The sequence below is a fragment of the Littorina saxatilis genome, linkage group LG8, assembly GCF_037325665.1.
Source record: "Littorina saxatilis isolate snail1 linkage group LG8, US_GU_Lsax_2.0, whole genome shotgun sequence".
Lineage (NCBI taxonomy): Eukaryota > Metazoa > Mollusca > Gastropoda > Littorinimorpha > Littorinidae > Littorina > Littorina saxatilis.
The window spans coordinates 5,214,475-5,233,848 of record NC_090252.1 but is presented as its reverse complement, the minus strand read 5'-3'; the positions used below and the strand labels follow the sequence as shown (position 1 = coordinate 5,233,848).

The 19,374-nt window shown below is 42.9% G+C and overlaps 1 protein-coding gene and 2 long non-coding RNA genes across 4 annotated transcripts in view; 2 read left to right on the top strand and 1 right to left on the bottom strand.

The window, feature by feature from the left end:
• Nucleotides 1-19,374, bottom strand: part of LOC138972612 (uncharacterized) — a 198,220-nt gene that overhangs the window by 103,465 nt on the left and 75,381 nt on the right. The gene's annotated exons all lie outside the window — the stretch shown is intronic.
• Nucleotides 1-19,374, top strand: part of LOC138972619 (uncharacterized) — a 101,371-nt gene that overhangs the window by 41,925 nt on the left and 40,072 nt on the right. The window lies entirely within an intron of this gene.
• LOC138972594 (uncharacterized) lies at nucleotides 17,179-19,344 on the top strand. The gene is made up of 3 exons (XR_011457673.1): nucleotides 17,179-17,487; nucleotides 18,617-18,791; nucleotides 19,221-19,344. It is a non-coding gene; the product is annotated as an uncharacterized lncRNA (long non-coding RNA).

Here is a 19,374-nt window from a genome sequence, read left to right as displayed (position 1 = left end):
CTCCTGCTGGAGCCATTGCAGCAGTTGACCCAGATTGGCAGGAGGAGGGTGATGTTGCTGTACCCGACGACAAAGCTCGTCCCACATGTGCTCTATGGGGTTCAGGTCCGGGCTGTTGGCTGGCCACAGCATCCTGTTGACCCTGGCCTGCTGGATGAAGGTGTTTACAGCTGCAGAGCGATGAGGAGGTGCGTTGTCATCCTGACGAATCGCACGAGGGCCGATCGCTTGGAGGGCTGGAACGACCAGGGGTAGCGGACACCGGTCAAGTTGCCCACTACATGGTACAGAGGTGTCCTTAGACGTGTGCTGATCCCTCCCCAGACCATCACAGAGCCTCCGCAAAAAACGCTGTCGTTCCAGAACAGCGCCTTCTGCGAAGCGCTCTCCACGACGCCTCCACACTCGGATGCGACCATCAGCAGGTTCCAAGCAAAAGCGGGACTCATCTGTAAACAACACCTGAGCCCACTGCTGACGTTGCCACTTCACATGTTAAGTGCACCAGGCTCGGCGAGCTGCTCGGTGATTAGCAGTCAGGGTTGTTCCTCGGACTGGACGCCTTGCACGCAAGCCAAAGTTGTGTAAGCGGTTTCGGATCGTCTGACCACCAACAACAGTGTTGGTGGTAGCTTGTAGGCGTTGCCTAATGTTGTTTGCCGTAGCCATTCTTTGTTGCATGGCCTGCCTCTGAATGAAGCGATCCTCTCTTTGTGTGGTGACTCTGGGCCGACCAGAACGTTGTCGCTCCTGCACTTTTTCAGTTGCTGGGAATCTCTGTTTTAGTCTGATGATGACAGAGGGAGCCACTGCAAGCCTCTCGGCCACTTGCCTGGCAGCAACACCGTCTTGTAGCCATCCTATTGCCCTTCCTCTATCCAAATCGCTCAGTTTTCTTCGTGGGGGCATGTTGCTACTGTGCATAATTGTGTCAGTGTGTCAAGCTGGTGAGCGATGTTCATAGCCAGGACCCGGCCTGTTGTAGCACGTGCATCACAACCTTTTGCCCTGGCATGCGTTCCGCAAATTTCATGGGGCTATAAAAAACACCCTTTTTCTTCCAAAATGCAGAAGCTTTTGAGAAGTCCCACAAAGGGAAATAACTCTGCCTGCCAAACAAAATTCTAGGTCAAGACTCATTGTTCATTTGTTAATTCAAACACATTAATCTTTTAATTATTATGTCGATGTTTAATTTGTTGGCAATTTTTTATAATTAGATCCGTTTTTTCAACCGATCCTTAACTTTTGTTGAAGAGCGTATGTGTCAGTAGTACTAGAATTCATACAAACCCTGCACACACACACCCCCCCCCCCCCACCCCGCACCTCATACTCTCTCTCCCTCCTCCCCCCTTTCTCTTTCACTCTATCTCTCTCTAACTTGACTACACAACGCAACTCTGATAAACCATGAATGGTTCACATGTCTGTTTAATTCCTGTTCCTGTCTCTCCTCACCAACCAAGATCCAAGGCCGGGCGGCCACACCACAAGTACTCGTGCAGTCTACATCATGCTGTCTCCATGATATAACAGAGTACAAAACGAATTCTCCTCTCAAAAAAATCTCAAACGCTAACATGTCAGGGACGAAGCGTGGGCCAGGAATCAAAACAAAGCCAGTGTTGGAGAAGGAAACACGGGGAAATAAATGTCCCGCAGCAACACACGTACAGATCCACTTTAGATTTGAATAACTGTGTAATAAGTTGTTCCAGGTATGTGATGTCATAGTTTTAACCCAAAAACCAAACTATACAGCTCTTGGGAGAATAAGAGACCCATTAGGTCCATGTATAAACCTACAATGTGTGTTTTCTTTTGCGCTGACTGGTATCCATTCCCTGCGCTGAGCGTTACACACTCGATTATGATGCCTGGCGCTGATTCGTACCACCACTTTTCTCCAGTGATCAGTTTTGAACGATAATTATTCCCTTATCCTTCCAACGTCGGCGTCAACGTTGTAGTACAGCAGCGAGAGGACGTCGTACAAGCTATTGTAAACGATGTTTCTCGCTCAGGCCCCACCCCCGAAAAAAGCGTAATAAGCACATATAACACAATTTTAGTCAACAAAATTCAACACCTTCGCTTGTAATTCCATTGGTAGCTCGATCCATAGCCAATTACTGAATTTAATTTTATGTATCCTTTTAACACATGTCTTGTGTACCTCTCGATAACAACATTTGAGCGTATTGGACCAGTTTTCTGTCATTATTTGACACTTTTCTGGAGACACCCACGTTTTCTTGATGACGTCACAGCTTAGACACAGGGCCGCTGATCGGTTGGCGTGCTTCGTTGGGTATACGGTGTGAAGGTGGGGGAGGTGAATACTGTGGTTAGAGAGGGTATGTATGGTTTCTTAACGTGATTCGCGATAATTTGGACAATCTAATAGGAAGTGTTTTACGGTTTCGGACGGAAATCCGCAGTCACAAGATGCATCTGTAGCAACGTGTCGTCTCACTAGATCGTTATTAAGATCACTTATATATAGCCTGAGCTTACAGTGAATTGTTTGTGATATGCGATCTCCAGAATACCAATAACACGGCGGACTTAAATCGTTTTTTGACAAAAAGTGGTTGAATTCACTTAGGGACTTACTAAGTTGTATGCAGTCTGGTAAAGAATTCGAGAGTTGTACTACTTGTACTTGTACTTGTACTTGTACGACGATTTAGGTTAAAAACCTGTACGCCGATCCACAAAGGTAAGCTGCATACGCGGGGGGGGGCTAGTAGCAGCTTGGTGTGTAGACACTTGATGTGTCTTTCCAGTGGCTGTCCAGTCGTGCTTTAAAGCAGTTAACGCTATCAGCTGTCACAACGTTTTCGGGCAGGGTGTTCCAGTCTAAGACAACTCTGTCTGCGAAGAAGGCACTCCTTACTTTTGACTTGGCAAAGTTTTTAAACAGTTTAAGACTGTTTCCTCTCATGTCCCTTTCAGTGGGTGGGGGTTTGTGTAGATTGGGTTTCTGGGTAATGTATATACCTTTGAGGTATTTAAAAGTGTCAATCATATCACCCCTGCGCCGACGATGCTGGAGACAAGGAATTCCCAGGATTCTAAGCCTTTCTGAGTATGACAGTTCCTTCAGACTTCCAATCATCCTTGTTGCCCTTCTCTGGACATTCTCTAGGTCTTTGCAGAGCCCTTTAGCCTGTGGATTCCAGACTGAGTGACCATATTCTAGAATGGGCCTGACCAAGCTTTTGTACAGCTGTACGAAGGTTTCCTTGTCCAAGTTCTGAAAGGTTCTTCTAATTACTCCAAGTACTCTGTTTGCCTTTGATACTGATGTTGTAATGTGTTCCTTGAAAGACAGTTTGTCGTCAATGTGCACACCTAGATCTTTCTCTAGCGTCGTTTCAGATAGGTCATGCTGTACTCCATCTGCTGAGTTTGTCATGTGGTATTTTGCGTCCGATTTCTTTGGACCTATTTTCATGGTGTGACATTTCTGGGGGTGGAAGGACAAGAGCCATGTCTCTGACCATTCCTGGAGTCTGTCCAAGTCATCTTGGATTGAGTTTGTGAGTTCGGTTGAGTCACTTCTTGCGTAGAGCTTGGTGTCATCAGCGAAAAGCTTCACACTGTTGTTCACCACTCGTGGCAGGTCATTGATGTACATGACAAACAAAACTGGGCCCAGTACGCTGCCTTGTGGGATACCACTAGTAACTGGTGCTGGTGCTGAGTGAGAGCCGTTAACAACAACTTGCTGGTGCCTATTGCTTAGGAAGGCTTGGATCCAGTTCAGGAGTTTCCCCTGTAGTCCAATTGCTTTGAGCTTGGATAGTAGACGCCCGTGAGGAACCGTGTCAAATGCTTTTTTGAAATCCATATAAATGGCGTCAATGCAAGACCCATCCTCCATAGCTGAGGTCCAGTCGTCCAGTACTTCCAAGAGGTGAGTGACACAAGATCTTCCTTTGACGAAACCATGTTGCTCTCTGCTGATCAGGTCGTTTTCCTCAAGGTGCTGAGTTATGCTACTTCTCACTAGTTTCTCCATCACTTTACACAGGATGCACGTCAGGCTCACTGGTCTGTAGTTCCCTGGTTCTTGCTTGCTCCCTTTCTTAAAGATTGGTGAGACATTCGCTGTTCTCCAGTCTTCTGGTAGCACCCCTTCATCCATAGACAGAGTGAAGATTTTGCTAATAGGGTAAGCTAATACGTCTGCTAGCTGCTTCAGGATGAAAGGGCTGATGCCGTCTGGCCCAAGCGCTTTATTTGGGTTCAGTTTTTCCAGGAGGGTCTTCACTTTGCTCGTTATTACTGTAACTGATTCAAGGGGTTTCTCAAAGGCATAATCTGGGGCTTCTGGCATCTCTCCAGTTGTTTCTTCAGTGAAGACACTTTGAAAGAAGTCATTCAGGGTGTTAGCTTTCTCCACATTTGATGTGGCCAGAGTTCCATCTTTTCGTTTTAAGTCAGCGATTCCAGATCTGATAGTTGTTCTTGACTTCACGTATGACCAGAAGACCTTTGGGTTGTCCTTTGCTCTTTCAGCTACTTGCTTTTCCATTTGGCGTATTGCTTGCTTACATGCCCACTTGGCTTGGTTTCTAGCTCTGGTGTATCTAGCATGGGCTTCTTCTTGCTGTGCTTCTAACTGTTGATACTTTTCCTCGTCTTCTTTTTTCTTTGTTCTGAGGTAGGTTAGTTCCGCAGATTTGGCCTCTTGCACTGTGTGTCTCCATTTTCTGAACAGCTGGTGCTTAATTTTTACTTTTGCAAGTGTTTTGGTGTCCATCCAGACTCCCCCCTTACGCTTTCCTGGTGATCCTTTTGACTTAGGAACGAATTTGTCAGTTGCTTGGCTCAATAGACCCTATTAAAGTGTGTCCAGGCTTCCTCAGTACGCATGTTTCTTCCCGCAGTGGGGCACTGCGGTTATGAAATTAAAGGCCCCTCCTGTTTTTTGAACCGCAGGAGCTTTCTAGTTTGCTGTTAGGTAGATTTTTGGTTCCTCTTTCCTGTCATGCTCTCTTTTTCTTCATGAATTCTTTTCTTTTTTCTGCCTTCTTGCTCATTCACCTGTATTTTTTCCAAAAATCTCTTCTCTTGCCGCTTGTCTCGCGATTCATGTATAGTTTAATCTGTTAGTGTTCTGATGTAAGTCCAGCAGTAGATAGGTTAAGCCTATTTTAACATACTGGAAACTGGTAATCTTCCAGTAGGTATTAATTTAGTTTTACTAAAGCCTGCTGGGACACAAGTAATGGGTTAGTGCATTTGTAAACAGGAATCGCTTGACAAGTGGCCCCCTTCATCCCCCCCCTTCCTCGTCCTGATATGGCTCTGCGTAGTCGGCTGGACGTTAAGCAACAAATAAACAAACAAACAAACAAACAAACAAACGCATGTTTCTCAATTCGTCGTCCCAGTTAATCCGTCTCATTTCTTCTTTCATGATCTCATAGTTGCCCTTGTGAAACCTGTGGCGACTCGTTGCTGCATGCCCTACTGGTGAACGTGAGCCTGTGATTTTTACTAACAATGTAAGATGGTCACTTTTTCCAATTCCTGGTAGAGTTTCAATGTCTGTGACAAGTTCTTCTTCTGTGGTTAAAACCAGGTCAACGATGTTGCTTTTTTGTCCCTTCCTAATGCGTGTGGGTTCTTTCTGGTGTTGGATCAGGTATGAATCCTGTGTGGCCAGCCAAAAGTCCTTGGCAGGGTGGTTTGCACCCATGCTACATGAACCCTCAATCCAGTCTATTTCGGGGTGGTTAAAGTCTCCCAGCAGGATGATGTGAGGATATCTTGCCCGCAGTTGGTCTAGATTTCTGATCAGCATGGAGAGCTGTTGGCTATTCTCTGTTGTGCTGTTGGGACTCCTGTATATCAGACCAAACAAAATCTTTTCTTTGTCAATTTCACACTCCACAAACAGTGCCTCTTCAAATGAACCACAGTCAATTTCTGTACATATATTTGCCTTGATATCTTGATGAACTTGAAAGCAAAGTCCTCTGCCATTTTCTGATAAGTTGTGAAAAACAGCATAGTCTTCAAACACAATTTCGCATTCTTGAACATTATACCTACAATTTTTGGGCTTGACTTCTACAAATGCGAGAAAGGCTGGGCTATGTAACTGAATCAGAGCTCTGATTTCACTCCTCTTGTTCATCATACAATCTACATTGCTGTACAAGCATGTGCAAGAAGCGTGCGACGCAGAAGGTTTAAAACTATTTACAGTGTCTGTTAGCTTTACTCCAGTTGCTTTTCCCCTGCACTTGGCGGGTACTTGCCTATGTTGATCACTTTTCCATTTTTTCTTATCCAAACAGCCTTCTCGTCCCCCGATGCATCAGATTCAGATTTCTTTCCTTTCCATTCTTTGTAGAGAGCTTCTTCTTCTTCTCTTTCCTGGGGTGTTCTGTCTCTAGTCATAGCCACTTGTAGGCAGATACTGTCATCTTGTTTCTTGCCTTCTTTGTCTTCTGTTTCTGCTGCTGTTTTCTCTTTCTTTAACTTATGGAATGACTGGAGGACATCGTCTCTTTCAGATCTGTCTTTGAAGCTCACGCGAACTGGTCTATTTTTTTCTTCACTGTATTTTCCGAGTCTGCGTGCTTCCCTTGGTTTGTGGGTAGCTAGTTCATCTAGTAGCTTAGAGATCACATCGTTGTCCTTTGAGCCATGCTCCGGTAGTCTAAAAATGATCAGATTCTTTGATCTTTTCGATCTTTCTTCCAGTTCTGCTGTAGTTTTTCTTTCACTTTCTCTTAGCTCACTCATGATTCTTTCCTCATCCACAGAGCCTTCATGTTTTTTGCTGGATGTCTCAAACTCCTTGAGTTTGTCAGTGTTTTCTTCAACTTTTTCACTCAGTCCTTTCAAGGAGGTATGAACCTGGGAAACTTGGTGATCTACTTTCTGATCTAATCTAGCAATCTGTTGCTCTAACATCTCTTGCCTTTCTGTGAGCTGTGTAAGGTTGCACATTATGTTCTTTGCTACTCTGTTACATTTGCCACAGTACCAATGTAGGCAGTCAGACTGATCTTCTTTGACCATTTCTTGTATGAGTGAGTACATTGCCTCAGTGACATTCTCGCATGAAGTGTGGTGCCAAAGTTGACAGATGTCACATCTAACAGCTGCATCAGTTTTTTTAACTTCTTTGGTGCAGGTCCCGCATGCCTCTGTTTTCGTATCATTAGCTGCTTTCTCCGCTACCGGCGAACTCACACTCCCTTTCCCTTTAACTGAACTGTTGCTTCTTCTATTCATCTTGTAATCGTGCGTACACACAAGGGACTTGAAAGCAAAATCAGGGTACTCACAGTTCTTGCTGCAGGACTCAACAGGTATCCAATACTTACACAGAGAAAACTGAACACAGAGCCGAAGACTTAGAACTGTTGTAGGCCGCCATCCTGTTACACTTTAACACTATCGCTCACCGGTTCTCAAAAAAAGCCGTAAGTTTTTTTCAATGAAAAGTTCTACACAAGGCACACTAATCACACAAATCTTGTTTCCTATCACAGGTTGAATCTATTCACCAAGGCTAAATGCATGTCATCATCAAACACCGTAGAAAACTAAGTTTAAGACTGAGCACAGAACCGAAGACCTTTCAGGCCGCCATCTTGTCACACTTTTGCTCACCGGTTCTCAAAAAGACGTAAGTTTCAATGAAAATTTTAAACAAAGCACACTATTCAACAAAAATCTTGTTTTATATCACAGGATCCATCTTTTCACCACAGTTGGATGCATGTAAACTTCAAACAACGTAGAAAACTGAGTTTTTTAGGTGGAAAACAGTCCCGTTCTCAAAACACCGCTTGCCCCCCGCGCATGCGTAGACCCACAGTCAGTTGAAGATGGGTGTCACGGTTTTAGTGACATGGATTGAGAAAGGAACACTCTGTGGGGGCCTTTCTCGAATTGCAACGAAAAGCGCCTGTGCTTTTGGCGACGGGCTGGTTTCTGCTGACCGAGCTTGGCACGGGGATTTCGTTTTCTGCACGCCTGGCTGGCATGCAAAGGACGACATTGTGTACAGGGGTTCCTCGTGCGTGATGTTGCTGTCTGGACAAAATCAACTGGGAACTGAGCTGTACGTGTGACGATAGTGATTGGTCGCTAGAGTCACGTGATGTTTTTCAAGGTGTTTTGAGGATGACTTGAAACGACACACTTCAGCATTGAGCAGCAAGAGAGAAGTGTTGGTGTCTTTTTCCTAAGAGTTTGATGGTATTCAACACGGGACATTAGATCATTGTATGTCAGTTCTGCTTGTACAGTAGGGCTTTTAGGAACGTCAAGAAGGGACGACTTTTCGCTGTTTACATGTTGCTGACGACGAGGTTGTCAGGTTGTTTCTTGGCTGAGCGGGTAAAAAATTCCCACGCATGAAGTAAATTCAGCACAAGAGGAAGTGTAGCAGGAAATTCGTCGACGGACAATAGACATACAAAGGAAGCGGATTCGCTTAAAGGAGAGCTACTTACATTAGGCTGTTGAGCGGTATTTCCTACTTATCGGATTCAGCGGTATATACTACTCAGCGGTAACCGGAACATCTTTATCTGGTATCTACTACCTACATAACCTGATGTCGCGGAGCTGTATGGTGTAACCTGGTGTCGCGGTGCTGTATGCTGTTGCTGCTGTTGGGATAACCGGTGAGGCCGTCACCGTCTGCAGGGGTCTTCCGGCAGGCAGTGACGTCACCTACACGACCACCCGTTGTCTTCAGCAGCTGAGTGAGGCGCCTGGTTTCCCCACTATTCCCTGCTTCGTTCCACGCCAGCCGACACTCCAATCAACGAAGCAGTAGTGGGGAAGGACTATTTACGGGTCGCCCACTCCGTAACTAAAAGCTAAGTGTACCGTGCTATTGCGCCCTTTTACCACCAAGTCATCTTTTACTATTTGTGATTATATTTGAGTGGTGACGACGTTGGTTGTGACAACTGCATTTAACCAGCGCTTTTTTACAGACAGCTATCTTTCCTGTCTTTACACGAGATCAGCGTGTTATTATCATTTTCTAAACTTTAACTGGCAATTTTGTCAGTGACCCCTTTTTTTACGTTTTGAACGTAAAAACATCTTTTGGAGTGAAGTCTCGAGGGAGGTGGCGAGATAGTATATAAACAAGCGTCTGAAACTTATACTTTTGTTGATTCTATCTATTTGTATGACTGCGAGAGTGGATCGTGGTGTGGTTAGTTAGTGAGCAGTAACTAACCATTCATAATCACCTTATGTGATCTATTGAAACCTGACAATGGGAGAAATGACTTTCTGTATAATTCAGTGTTAAACGATGGAACTTTCCTATCTAAAAGTCTGTGCTGGCGATATGGGTTATTTGTTGATATTAATGGTGGCAATAGTAGTGGTGTACAATCTTGTGAAATAATCTCAATTTTGGACGTTTACGCCTCTCTAAATGTGAAATAAAGCCTGACTCGTGGTACAGTTGTTGATGGTTTGTACCGCGGACTGCTCCAACAATGGTCTTCATCTTTAAAGCTTCATCTTTGGCGAGAAGTGATGTCTGAAAAGGTTGATTCACGGGTGTGTGTGTGTGTGTGTGTGTGTGTGTGTGTATGTATGTGTGTGTGTATGTGTGTGTGTGTGTGTGTGTATGTGTGTGTGTTAGTGTGTGCGTGTATGTGTGTGTGTATATGTGTGTGAGAGAGAGATAGAAAGAGAGAAAGAGAGAGAGAGAGAGAGAGAGAGAGAGAGAGAGAGAGAGAGAGAGAGAGAGAGACGTAAGACGCAATACATTTTATTGATTAAACACACAAGGTTCATTTCAACGGAGTGTGGGGAGGGGGGTTAGAGGGGGGGGGGGCGAGAGAGAGAGAGGGGGGGGGCAGTTAAGTTTTGTGCAATAACGCATCATTTGAACACTTCTATGACAAATGACCAAAATATAGTTTTTCTAGCTAAGGAACCGCTCCTGCCAAGGGTATAGCACCTATTAAACGCCCACCCCCCACTTTTGGGCAAAATTAGTGCATAGGGTGGGTGGGCGTATACAATGTGAATAACGGTAATATCATGTTATCCAAAAATTTTAACAAAAAAACTCATTCTCGCCTTAAATTAATTTTTAAAATCAACTTTTATATTACAACATACTCTCTTGCACACGAAGAAAATAAACAACAAGTCGCGTAAGGCGAAAATACAACATTTAGTCAAGTAGCTGTCGAACTCACAGAATGAAACTGAACGCAATGCAACGCAGCAAAAGCGTATACTCGTAGCATCGTCAGTCCACCGCTCATGGTAAAGTCAGTGAAATTGACAAGAAGAGCGGGGTAGTAGTTGCGCTGAGAAGGATAGCACGCTTTTCTGTACCTCTCTTCGTTTTAACTTTCTGAGCGTGTTTTTAATCCAAACATATCATATCTATATGTTTTTGGAATCAGGAACCAACAAGAAATAAGATGAAAGTGTTTTTAAATTGATATCAAAATTTTAATTTTGATAATAATTTTTATATTTTTAATTTTCAGAGCTTGTTTTTAATCCAAATATAACATATTTATATGTTTTTGGAATCAGAAAATGATGGACAATAAGATAAACGTAAATTTGTATCGTTTTATAAAGAAAAATATTTTTTTTACAATTTTCAGATTTTTAATGACCAAAGTCATTAATTAATGTTTAAGCCACCACGCTGAAATGCAATACCGATGTCAGGGCTTCGTCGAAGACTACTTGTCCAAAATTGCAACCAATTTGGTTGAAAAATGAGAGCGTGACAGTGCCGCCTCAACTTTCACGAAAAGCCGGATATGACGTCATCAAAGACATTTATCAAAAAGATGTCTCGGGACATTATACCCAGGAACTCTGATGTCAAATTTCATAAAGATCGGTCCAGTAGTTTAGTCTGAATCGCTCTACACACACACACGCACGCACAGACACACAGACACACAGACACACACACACACACACACACACACACACACACACACACACACACACATACACCACGACCCTCGTTTCGATTCCCCCATCTACGTTAAAACATTTAGTCAAAACTTGATTAAATGTAAAAACAAACAAATGACGAAAAGTATGAAATTGAAAAAAGTAAGGCCTGACGATAATTTGAACTCGACTCAATCGCGCATCAGACGAATTCGATAACCGTTCGGCTACGGAATCAGACAACAAATTCTCGCCACTGTAATGCATTAATTAAACAAGACGCCAGCACGCTTTCGCAACACGCCGTTATGATCGAGCATCGGTTGAAATCTTTCGCGAGCAGAATCTCGTATTTGACCACAATGCATTGGTGCTTAAAGGCAGAGTAAGCCTCCCGTAAACCATCACAGATACTGTCAGGCTTTTACACACAGTACAAACACCCTTTCATTTAAACACTCACCAATTGAGAACATCCTAGGTGCCCTCCGTAAAGAGCGAACAATTTTCAAAGAATTTATTTTTGCGTGGTTTATCTTACCCCTGAGCCATCGTGAACCCGTGTGATCCAGTTTTCCCTTTTCACAATGCAGTCGTCATAGTTAGTCATTTGAATGCGACTCGACGTGAGCTTATCTACAATAGCACGTTTTTTTATGCACGAAACAACGGCTGTGGTTCACAAGAACTCTAGCGATGGCTTTTGACTGTTGAGAGGAACGGCGATTTGCACTGATAAACCGGCCGTCGTCTGCTACGACCCTTGCGTGACCCTGCTTCCGGGCTTTTCTTTTTTTAAACTTTCACAACTTCGAATTGTTCTGATCTTGTCTTGATGAAAAACGAATTCTTTTATGATTAAAGAATGTTTGTGTAACAAGCTGTCAATTTATTATTTAGATTTTAAAAGTTAGGTCTAGCGCAAAAACGAGGCGCCGTTGTTGTTAACGGAACAAGTCTACGAAAATAAATTCTTGGAAAATGTCTCACGCTCGACAGAAAGCAGCCAGGATGTTCCCGTTCGGTGAGCGTTCAAATGGAAGTATGCTTGTACTGTATTTAGACGCTCGGGGAGCTCTGTGATGGTTTACAGGAGGCTTACTGTGCCTTTAAATGACACGAATGTGTGTCCATGAGGGACATAAATCTAAGAACAATATTTGAAAACGATTTATTCAAACTTAACGGTTTTAATGGACAGTGTTGGTGAAGTTACTGACAGGTAGCGACTTTACAGAAGGGGGATGGGTCCTCTCACTTTACAGCTCGGAGACAACCCGGTAAGGACTTACCGGTGTTTCATAAATAACACTTAGCAGTTGGCGGACTTATTGAGCGTGAGTGGTTTTGTAGACCAGTATATGATTTGCAGCTTTTTCAAGAATAAATGTTGTTCAAATATTGTTTGTAGAGAGGAGCTAGCATGAGGAATCTCCTATTCTAACAAGAAGAGCAAACGCTCGATCGAGTCACTTTCGCAGTTCTGAATATTATATGAGGCATCAGATGGACAGGAAGAAATTGCTATTCACAACACAATGCATACCTGAAGCATACCTGTGACCTTGAAAAAGGTCAAAGGTCACCAAAGCAGACGTCAAAGTGTAGAGGTCACTGGGAGTCACGTTCACATAAAATTTGAGCCCGGTCACTTTTATAGTTTCCGAGAAAAGCCCAACGTTAAGTTGTGTGTTGCCGAACAGAAAAGGCTAGTTATCTCCCTTGTTTTTCTGATAACGTTCGTAAAAGGCTACAGATGTAAATACTTTGATGTAAAGAATAATCCTACAAAGTTTCAATCACATCCGATGAACTTTGTCAAAGATATAAAATGTCTAATTTTTCCTTTGACGCTGACCTGTGACCTTGAAAAAGGTCAAAGGTCAACGAAACCATCGTTAAAGTGTAGAGGTCATTGGAGGTCACGACTAAACAAAATATGAGCCCGATCGCTTTGATAGTTTCCGAGAAAAGTCCAACGTTAAGGTGGTGTCTACGGACGGACGGCCGGCCGGACAGACTAACACTGACCGATTACATAGAGTCACTTTTTCTCAAGTGACTCAAAAATAACCAATTTTGGTAGCTGCCGACCTTCCGCCAGACACACATTAATACTGGGGGAAAATAAATAATTACTGGGCAGTAAAAATAATTACTGGGCGGTTGTTAAACGACAGTTTGACTTTAAAGGACACAATGTTGCAGCTTTTTCAAGAATACGGGCCCAGTACGCTATCCCATGGTAACCTTGAAATATGACAAAAATTGACCAGATCTGGGTCATGTCTTGGTGTAACAAGAAAAGCAAATGCTTACACACGACTCGCCTTCGTTACCACCGTCCCTCCCTGAACAACCTTACCCAATTGAAGACTCCCTCCCTTTTAAGACATTTTCAAGACCCTGTTTTCTAAGATACTCTGTTCAAAACCTCTGTAAGTTTACCCCCATTTGAAGACCTCATTTTCTCACGGTTTTGTTGGTCTTAAAGGCAGGATTCCACTACCTTTGACCCTATGACCCCGTCCTCCCCCCAAACAAAACCAAAAAACCCTCCTTCCAAACACCATCACTAACTAAAGAGGTCTGATATACTTTCTGATATACTTTCATACAATGACCCCGCTGATAGTGAGATCATCAAACTCTAAAATTGTGCAAAGTTTCAGAGGTCAACTTGAAAAACATCCGAGACAAACTCAACGTTAAGTTTGTTGTCCAGAGAGTTATCTCCCGCTCACAGCCGCGAGAAGGCACGTTTTTTCTGCGCTCCGCCACATATCTTGGTTTTCTTAATTAGCAAGCTAATTAAGCGTGCAGGGGTATGAACGTGTGAAAGCCTTGCAGGCGCATCCTCAGTGCACCAGTATGCAGAAGAATCAGAGGTGATGATATTGTTTTATGGACGCTACGCCGAATTAATGTGCCGCACTCGACATGAACAGGGCCCGGTCTGCATCTGTCAAGCGTCGCAACCAAGCTGACTCGAGTGTGGAAGGAGACACTTCTGTCACAGAAAGTAAGTGCAACGCTAATAACAACGTGAAGAAAACAAAGAAAGCCCCCAAAAGTCCGAAACTTTCAGAAGAAAAACAGTCGCGCACAATTCCCTCTCACTTCAACAGACTCACAACAACAAATATGGCGGCCAACTCGGCATTGAACGAGACAGTGACACAGATTCGTTAGTTGACATGTGTGGGGATGATAAAGACAATGCCAGTGGAGATTGTTCAAACAAAGACTTAATGAGAATGTTGATGAACATGAACGATGGTCTCAACAAGAAGCTGGACGCTCTCAGTGGTTCGACCTGCACCAAGAAAACAACAAACTGGCCACTGAACTACAGAAATGCAAAAACCAGCAAGAAGACACACATCGACAGGCGGAAGAAGCGCTATACGTCGGGAAACTTGCACACGAAGGGCGAACAAGAACGAACAGTAGGCCTACTCCCGTCGCAGCAACTTAAAACTGTTGTTCGTTGAAGAATCGAAAGAAAATCCTGAATCTGCGGAGGAAAGCGAAAAGAAAGTGTTAACAGCCTTGCATGAACAGCTAAAGTTGACACACATTACGCCAGATCTGATTGAGGCTGCACATCGAGTTGGCAAGAGACAGGCAGGAAGAAACCGGCCCATCATTGTGAAGTTCCTCTCCAGGAAAACCAAGCAAGAAGCAGTACGCAACCGACGCCTGCTGAAAGGTGCCAAGCCGAAAATGGTGATTGTGGAGGATTTGAACAAGCCAAACTACACTCTGTACCGACAAGCCGCTGATCGTCCGGGAATACAGAGTGCCTGGATTTCTGACGGCAATATTTTCGCTAAAGATGACGACGACAGAATCCATCTTATCACAAAGCTGTCCGACCTAGAGCGCGTGCGTGTCGCCAGCCCAAAGTCTACCAACCCATCTACCTCTACCCCCTCCACCCGCTCCTCGCAACACTAGGTAATCTCGAACCAGAAGTCGACATAATCTGCAGCCACGTGTAGTACACGATCTTTATAAACAAAGATGTCATGTGACTTCAACGTCACTACATCGTGGCTGCCAGCAGCCAATGGAAATGCGCGTGTTGCTGTCACTCGTTGTAGTGTGTAAATGGCGTACGTCGAACGCGGCATAGAACTGATAACATTCCAGCTCGTCTAATGGATATAAACTGGTCACGAGAGAGCGCTGAGTACTTACAGTATGTATATGTATAGATGTGTGTGTATGGTGCGTGTTGTTTGTTGTCGTTGAAACCAGTCTGTGTGTCGTTTCCCCTGCTGTGTTGTGTCAGTCCCCCCCCCCCCCCCACTACTTCCCCCTTCCTGCCCCTTCTGTAAGACAGTGGTCACAACAAAACTGTTCCTGTTCAGTCGGTGATATATTCCTTGCTATGTCGGAATCATGCACACGATGTAAATGTTCACCTGCAGCACCACAAATCAACTCGAATGCAGTGCTTGTTTCTATATATGCATTGGAAGTTACTCGACGTGTTGTTGTCCGTGTTGACAATTTGGTATGTCAGGTGTGTTGTCGAATTTGTCCAGCATGCAAGTTGACATGTTTGTGTTTGATTTGCATCAAATGTACAGTCTTGTATGAAATGGAAATTAAATTTGAAGATGGCTATGTGTGAATTATTAGATATTGTTACTTTTAATGTAAATGGTTTAGGAGATTTTAGAAAAAAACAAGAAGGGCAAAGCCCATACGACTCACATGCTTTACACATTTTTCCTACCAAAATACATGTGACCTTGACCCAAGGTCAAGGTCATCCAAGGTCATGCAACACAAAGCTGTTAATTCAAGACATAGGAAGTACAATGGTGCTTATTGGCTCTTTCTACCATGAGATATGGTCACTTTTAGTGGTTCACTACCTTATTTTGGTCACATTTCATAAGGGTCAAAGTGACCTTGACCTTGATCATATGTGACCAAATGTGTCTCATGATGAAAGCATAACATGTGCCCCACATAATTTTTAAGTTTGAAACAGTTATCTTCCATAGTTCAGGGTCAAGGTCACTTCAAAATATGTATACAATCCAACTTTGAAGAGCTCCTGTGACCTTGACCTTGAAGCAAGGTAAACCAAACTGGTATCAAAAGATGGGGCTTACTTTGCCCTATATATCATATATAGGTGAGGTATTCAATCTCAAAAACTTCAGAGAAAATGGGAAAAATGTGAAAAATAGCTGTTTTTTAGGCAACATTTATGGCCCCTGCGACCTTGACCTTGAAGCAAGGTCAAGATGCTATGTATGTTTTTTGGGGCCTTGTCATCATACACCATCTTGCCAAATTTGGTACTGATAGACTGAATAGTGTCCAAGAAATATCCAACGTTAAAGTTTTCCGGACGGACGGACGGACGACTCGGGTGAGTACATAGACTCACTTTTGCTTCGCATCTGAGTCAAAAAGATGTTTTTGATTTGTTGAGAAAAGCAAGGGTAATGTATTTTTCTACAGGAAACGCACTGGAAAATTGAACAAGAAAATATGATCAGATCACAATGGGGGTTTGAATGTATTGTGGCAGGAAATAATACTGCAAGCAGAGGAGTTGCTGTGTTATTTAAAAATAATGTTGAATATGAACTTCATTATGTGGTGAGAGATCCAGAGGGGCGATATATTTTGATTGATATAGAAATGTTGAATAAACGATTTACTCTGGGGAATGTATATGGCCCAAGCAGTGGTGACCACCCTGAGAATTTTGAAAACCTGATGGATAATATTGTTTCACTTGATAATGCCTGTATTGTGATTGGAGGGGACTGGAATATTGCAATTGATCCTAAGATTGATTCTAATCATCCTTCAAAAGTGTATAGAATGAGAAGTAGGAAAAAGTTGTTGGATATGATGGAACAGTTGAATCTTGTAGATATTTATAGAAGTCTGCACACCGGTTTAAGAAAATATACCTGGCGAAGATTTAATGGTGTACAAAGAAGTAGACTGGATTATTTTTTAACATCTGAACAATTGGGATTAATTGTTAATGGTGTTGATATTATGCCCAGTTATAATTCGGATCATTCACCTGTATCTTTATGTTTTAATACTGACATTGTAAAAAGACACCGACCACTGTGGAAGTTTAATAACTCACTGTTAAAAGAGATATTATTTGTTGGATTAGTTAAAGGAAAAGTCCAAGGTTTAGGGTCACTTCTGGTATGTTGACCCTCTTAATTCATTAACCACAAATGCGTGTGTAAAAATGAACACAGAAATCCAAAAAGTATACTTTGACTCGTTTTTGGTTGTTCTGAATCGTTCCATCGCGCGCGCAGTCTTGGCTCATGACCTTGTGCACATACGTGTGCTACGTCACGAGCCTTGAACAACAAACATGGCCGGCTCAAGCAGTGAGGAAGACAAGTGGAATACGGACCGGTTTTCAGCCAGCCTGAGGTTTTAGCGTGCCCGTTTGAGCCTCTTCGTCGTCAAAATGCTGGCGAGGCCACAAGGAACTGCTTGAAACAGAGCCAGCATAAGCGGCAATACGAAATGGTATGTGATTCTCTTTGTTGTGATGTTGACACAATAGTCCGTAGTCGCTACCTCTTGCATGCTAGATCGAAGTCAGGTGTGTTTTTCACAGATCAGTTGATGTGCTTCCACAGATCTGTAAGCATGTAAAGATTATGGATTTATGCTATTATTTCAGGCATCTGGTGTTGTTTATTTTCCTATCTTTAATCAAGGATTTCGTCCTTGAACTGCCCAGTTTAGAATAAATGCTTCCACAGTGATGTTCACACGCGACTATCCTTATTTTCTCTTGGAATTCTGAGTAATTCTTCAGTCACACAACGAAACATGTAGACAGCAAGTTAACATTGCACAAAGCCTGTTTCTTGCGGACAAAACTGCAATTATCCTGGTATTTTTATTTGCGACAGTAAGACACTACATGACATCGACACCACTAAACAGTGAAACTTTTTTTTAAAATGGCGGTGGGCTGCTTTCATGTGCTAATACTAATAGTGATCCTGACATTTTTCTTGAGAAACGGTCAAAGGGAAGTAATAAATGAATTTAGTTTTTTAAACGAGCACACGTGATTTCCGATCTCAAACTAGATCTGAAATCATAAGATTTTCTGAGCAGTGGAGAAACGCTGATGGCGTGATATCGCAAGCCGTTTTGGAAGCAAATAAGCACTGACAGACATATTATGCTGAAACACGATTACAGCAGTTCAAACTTTTTGATCATTGATTTTTAGGAGTACGCAATATCGGACAGTCACACAACAAAAAGACAATGCGTTAGTGCATAGATCGGTATTCTCAAACGTCACGAACAGACAGTACGTTGCTACTATATATTTTACTGTATTAACAAAACCCCACAGTCCCATTAAAAATGTGTGGTGTGTGCCGAAAAGCAACCATATGAGATTCAGTCAGTGGGACCCTGAATCTACCTAGGGTTAAATCGGGTTATTGACTCTCATTGCATGAATTTTTAAACTGAATACATGTATATGTAGGCCTACTACTGTTCGTGTTGTTTTTGTGATCCACTGCAATTTCTGTGTATACCTTAGAATCTCAAGGTAATTTTTGAACGGGGCATACAGATGATACATTTTGCCATGATCACAGAGTGATACGTGTATTTTGCTTATCAGGTGTCAGTGCAGAAACTCCAAGAGGGAACGAAATTCAAATATCTGGAAAACCTGGATGAGGAGATAGACAGCCTAACAGCACATCCTCCTATGTTTGCTCGGACATCTACTATCTTCAAACTGCATACTATGCGTACACACAGGGATATGGACGACTCAACATTGATCAAAATGGGTAACACAACACAAACAGATGATTTCCATTATGATAGATTTATTTATCTGCAAGTAAAATTGACAACAGAGTGTACAATTTGTTTTCAAATACGAAAATATCACATTGGGTTTAAAAAAAAACCCACACCATCATATATCATTAAAACTATTCTTTATTTCTAAACACATACATATCAGCATAGTTTATTCATGTAAACATCCTCATTTCGGTTCCCAGTCTATCTGAAATCAAGGTAAGATATATGCCAGAAAAAATAGCGATCACACAGTGCTTCAGCATGAATTTGAAAACCTGCTCTACGTCACATAGACACAGTGTGTCTTATGATTCTATCCACCCTCTCCAAACAAACACGTACACGTTTTCTCTGGTACGAGTCTTAACAGCTCAAACTAAGCTGCTGTTTTATTCTGTCTTGCTTTGCAGGAAATACAGGCACGTCGCTTCCCCATAACAGGCAGCTGGTGCGCTAGCGAGTGGGGTTTCTCGGCAGAAGCATCAGCGTACCATTACCAACCTGTGCAGTCAAAACAATCAGAAATACTTTCACAAACGGATGAAGAGTGGGGTTCAAACTCCC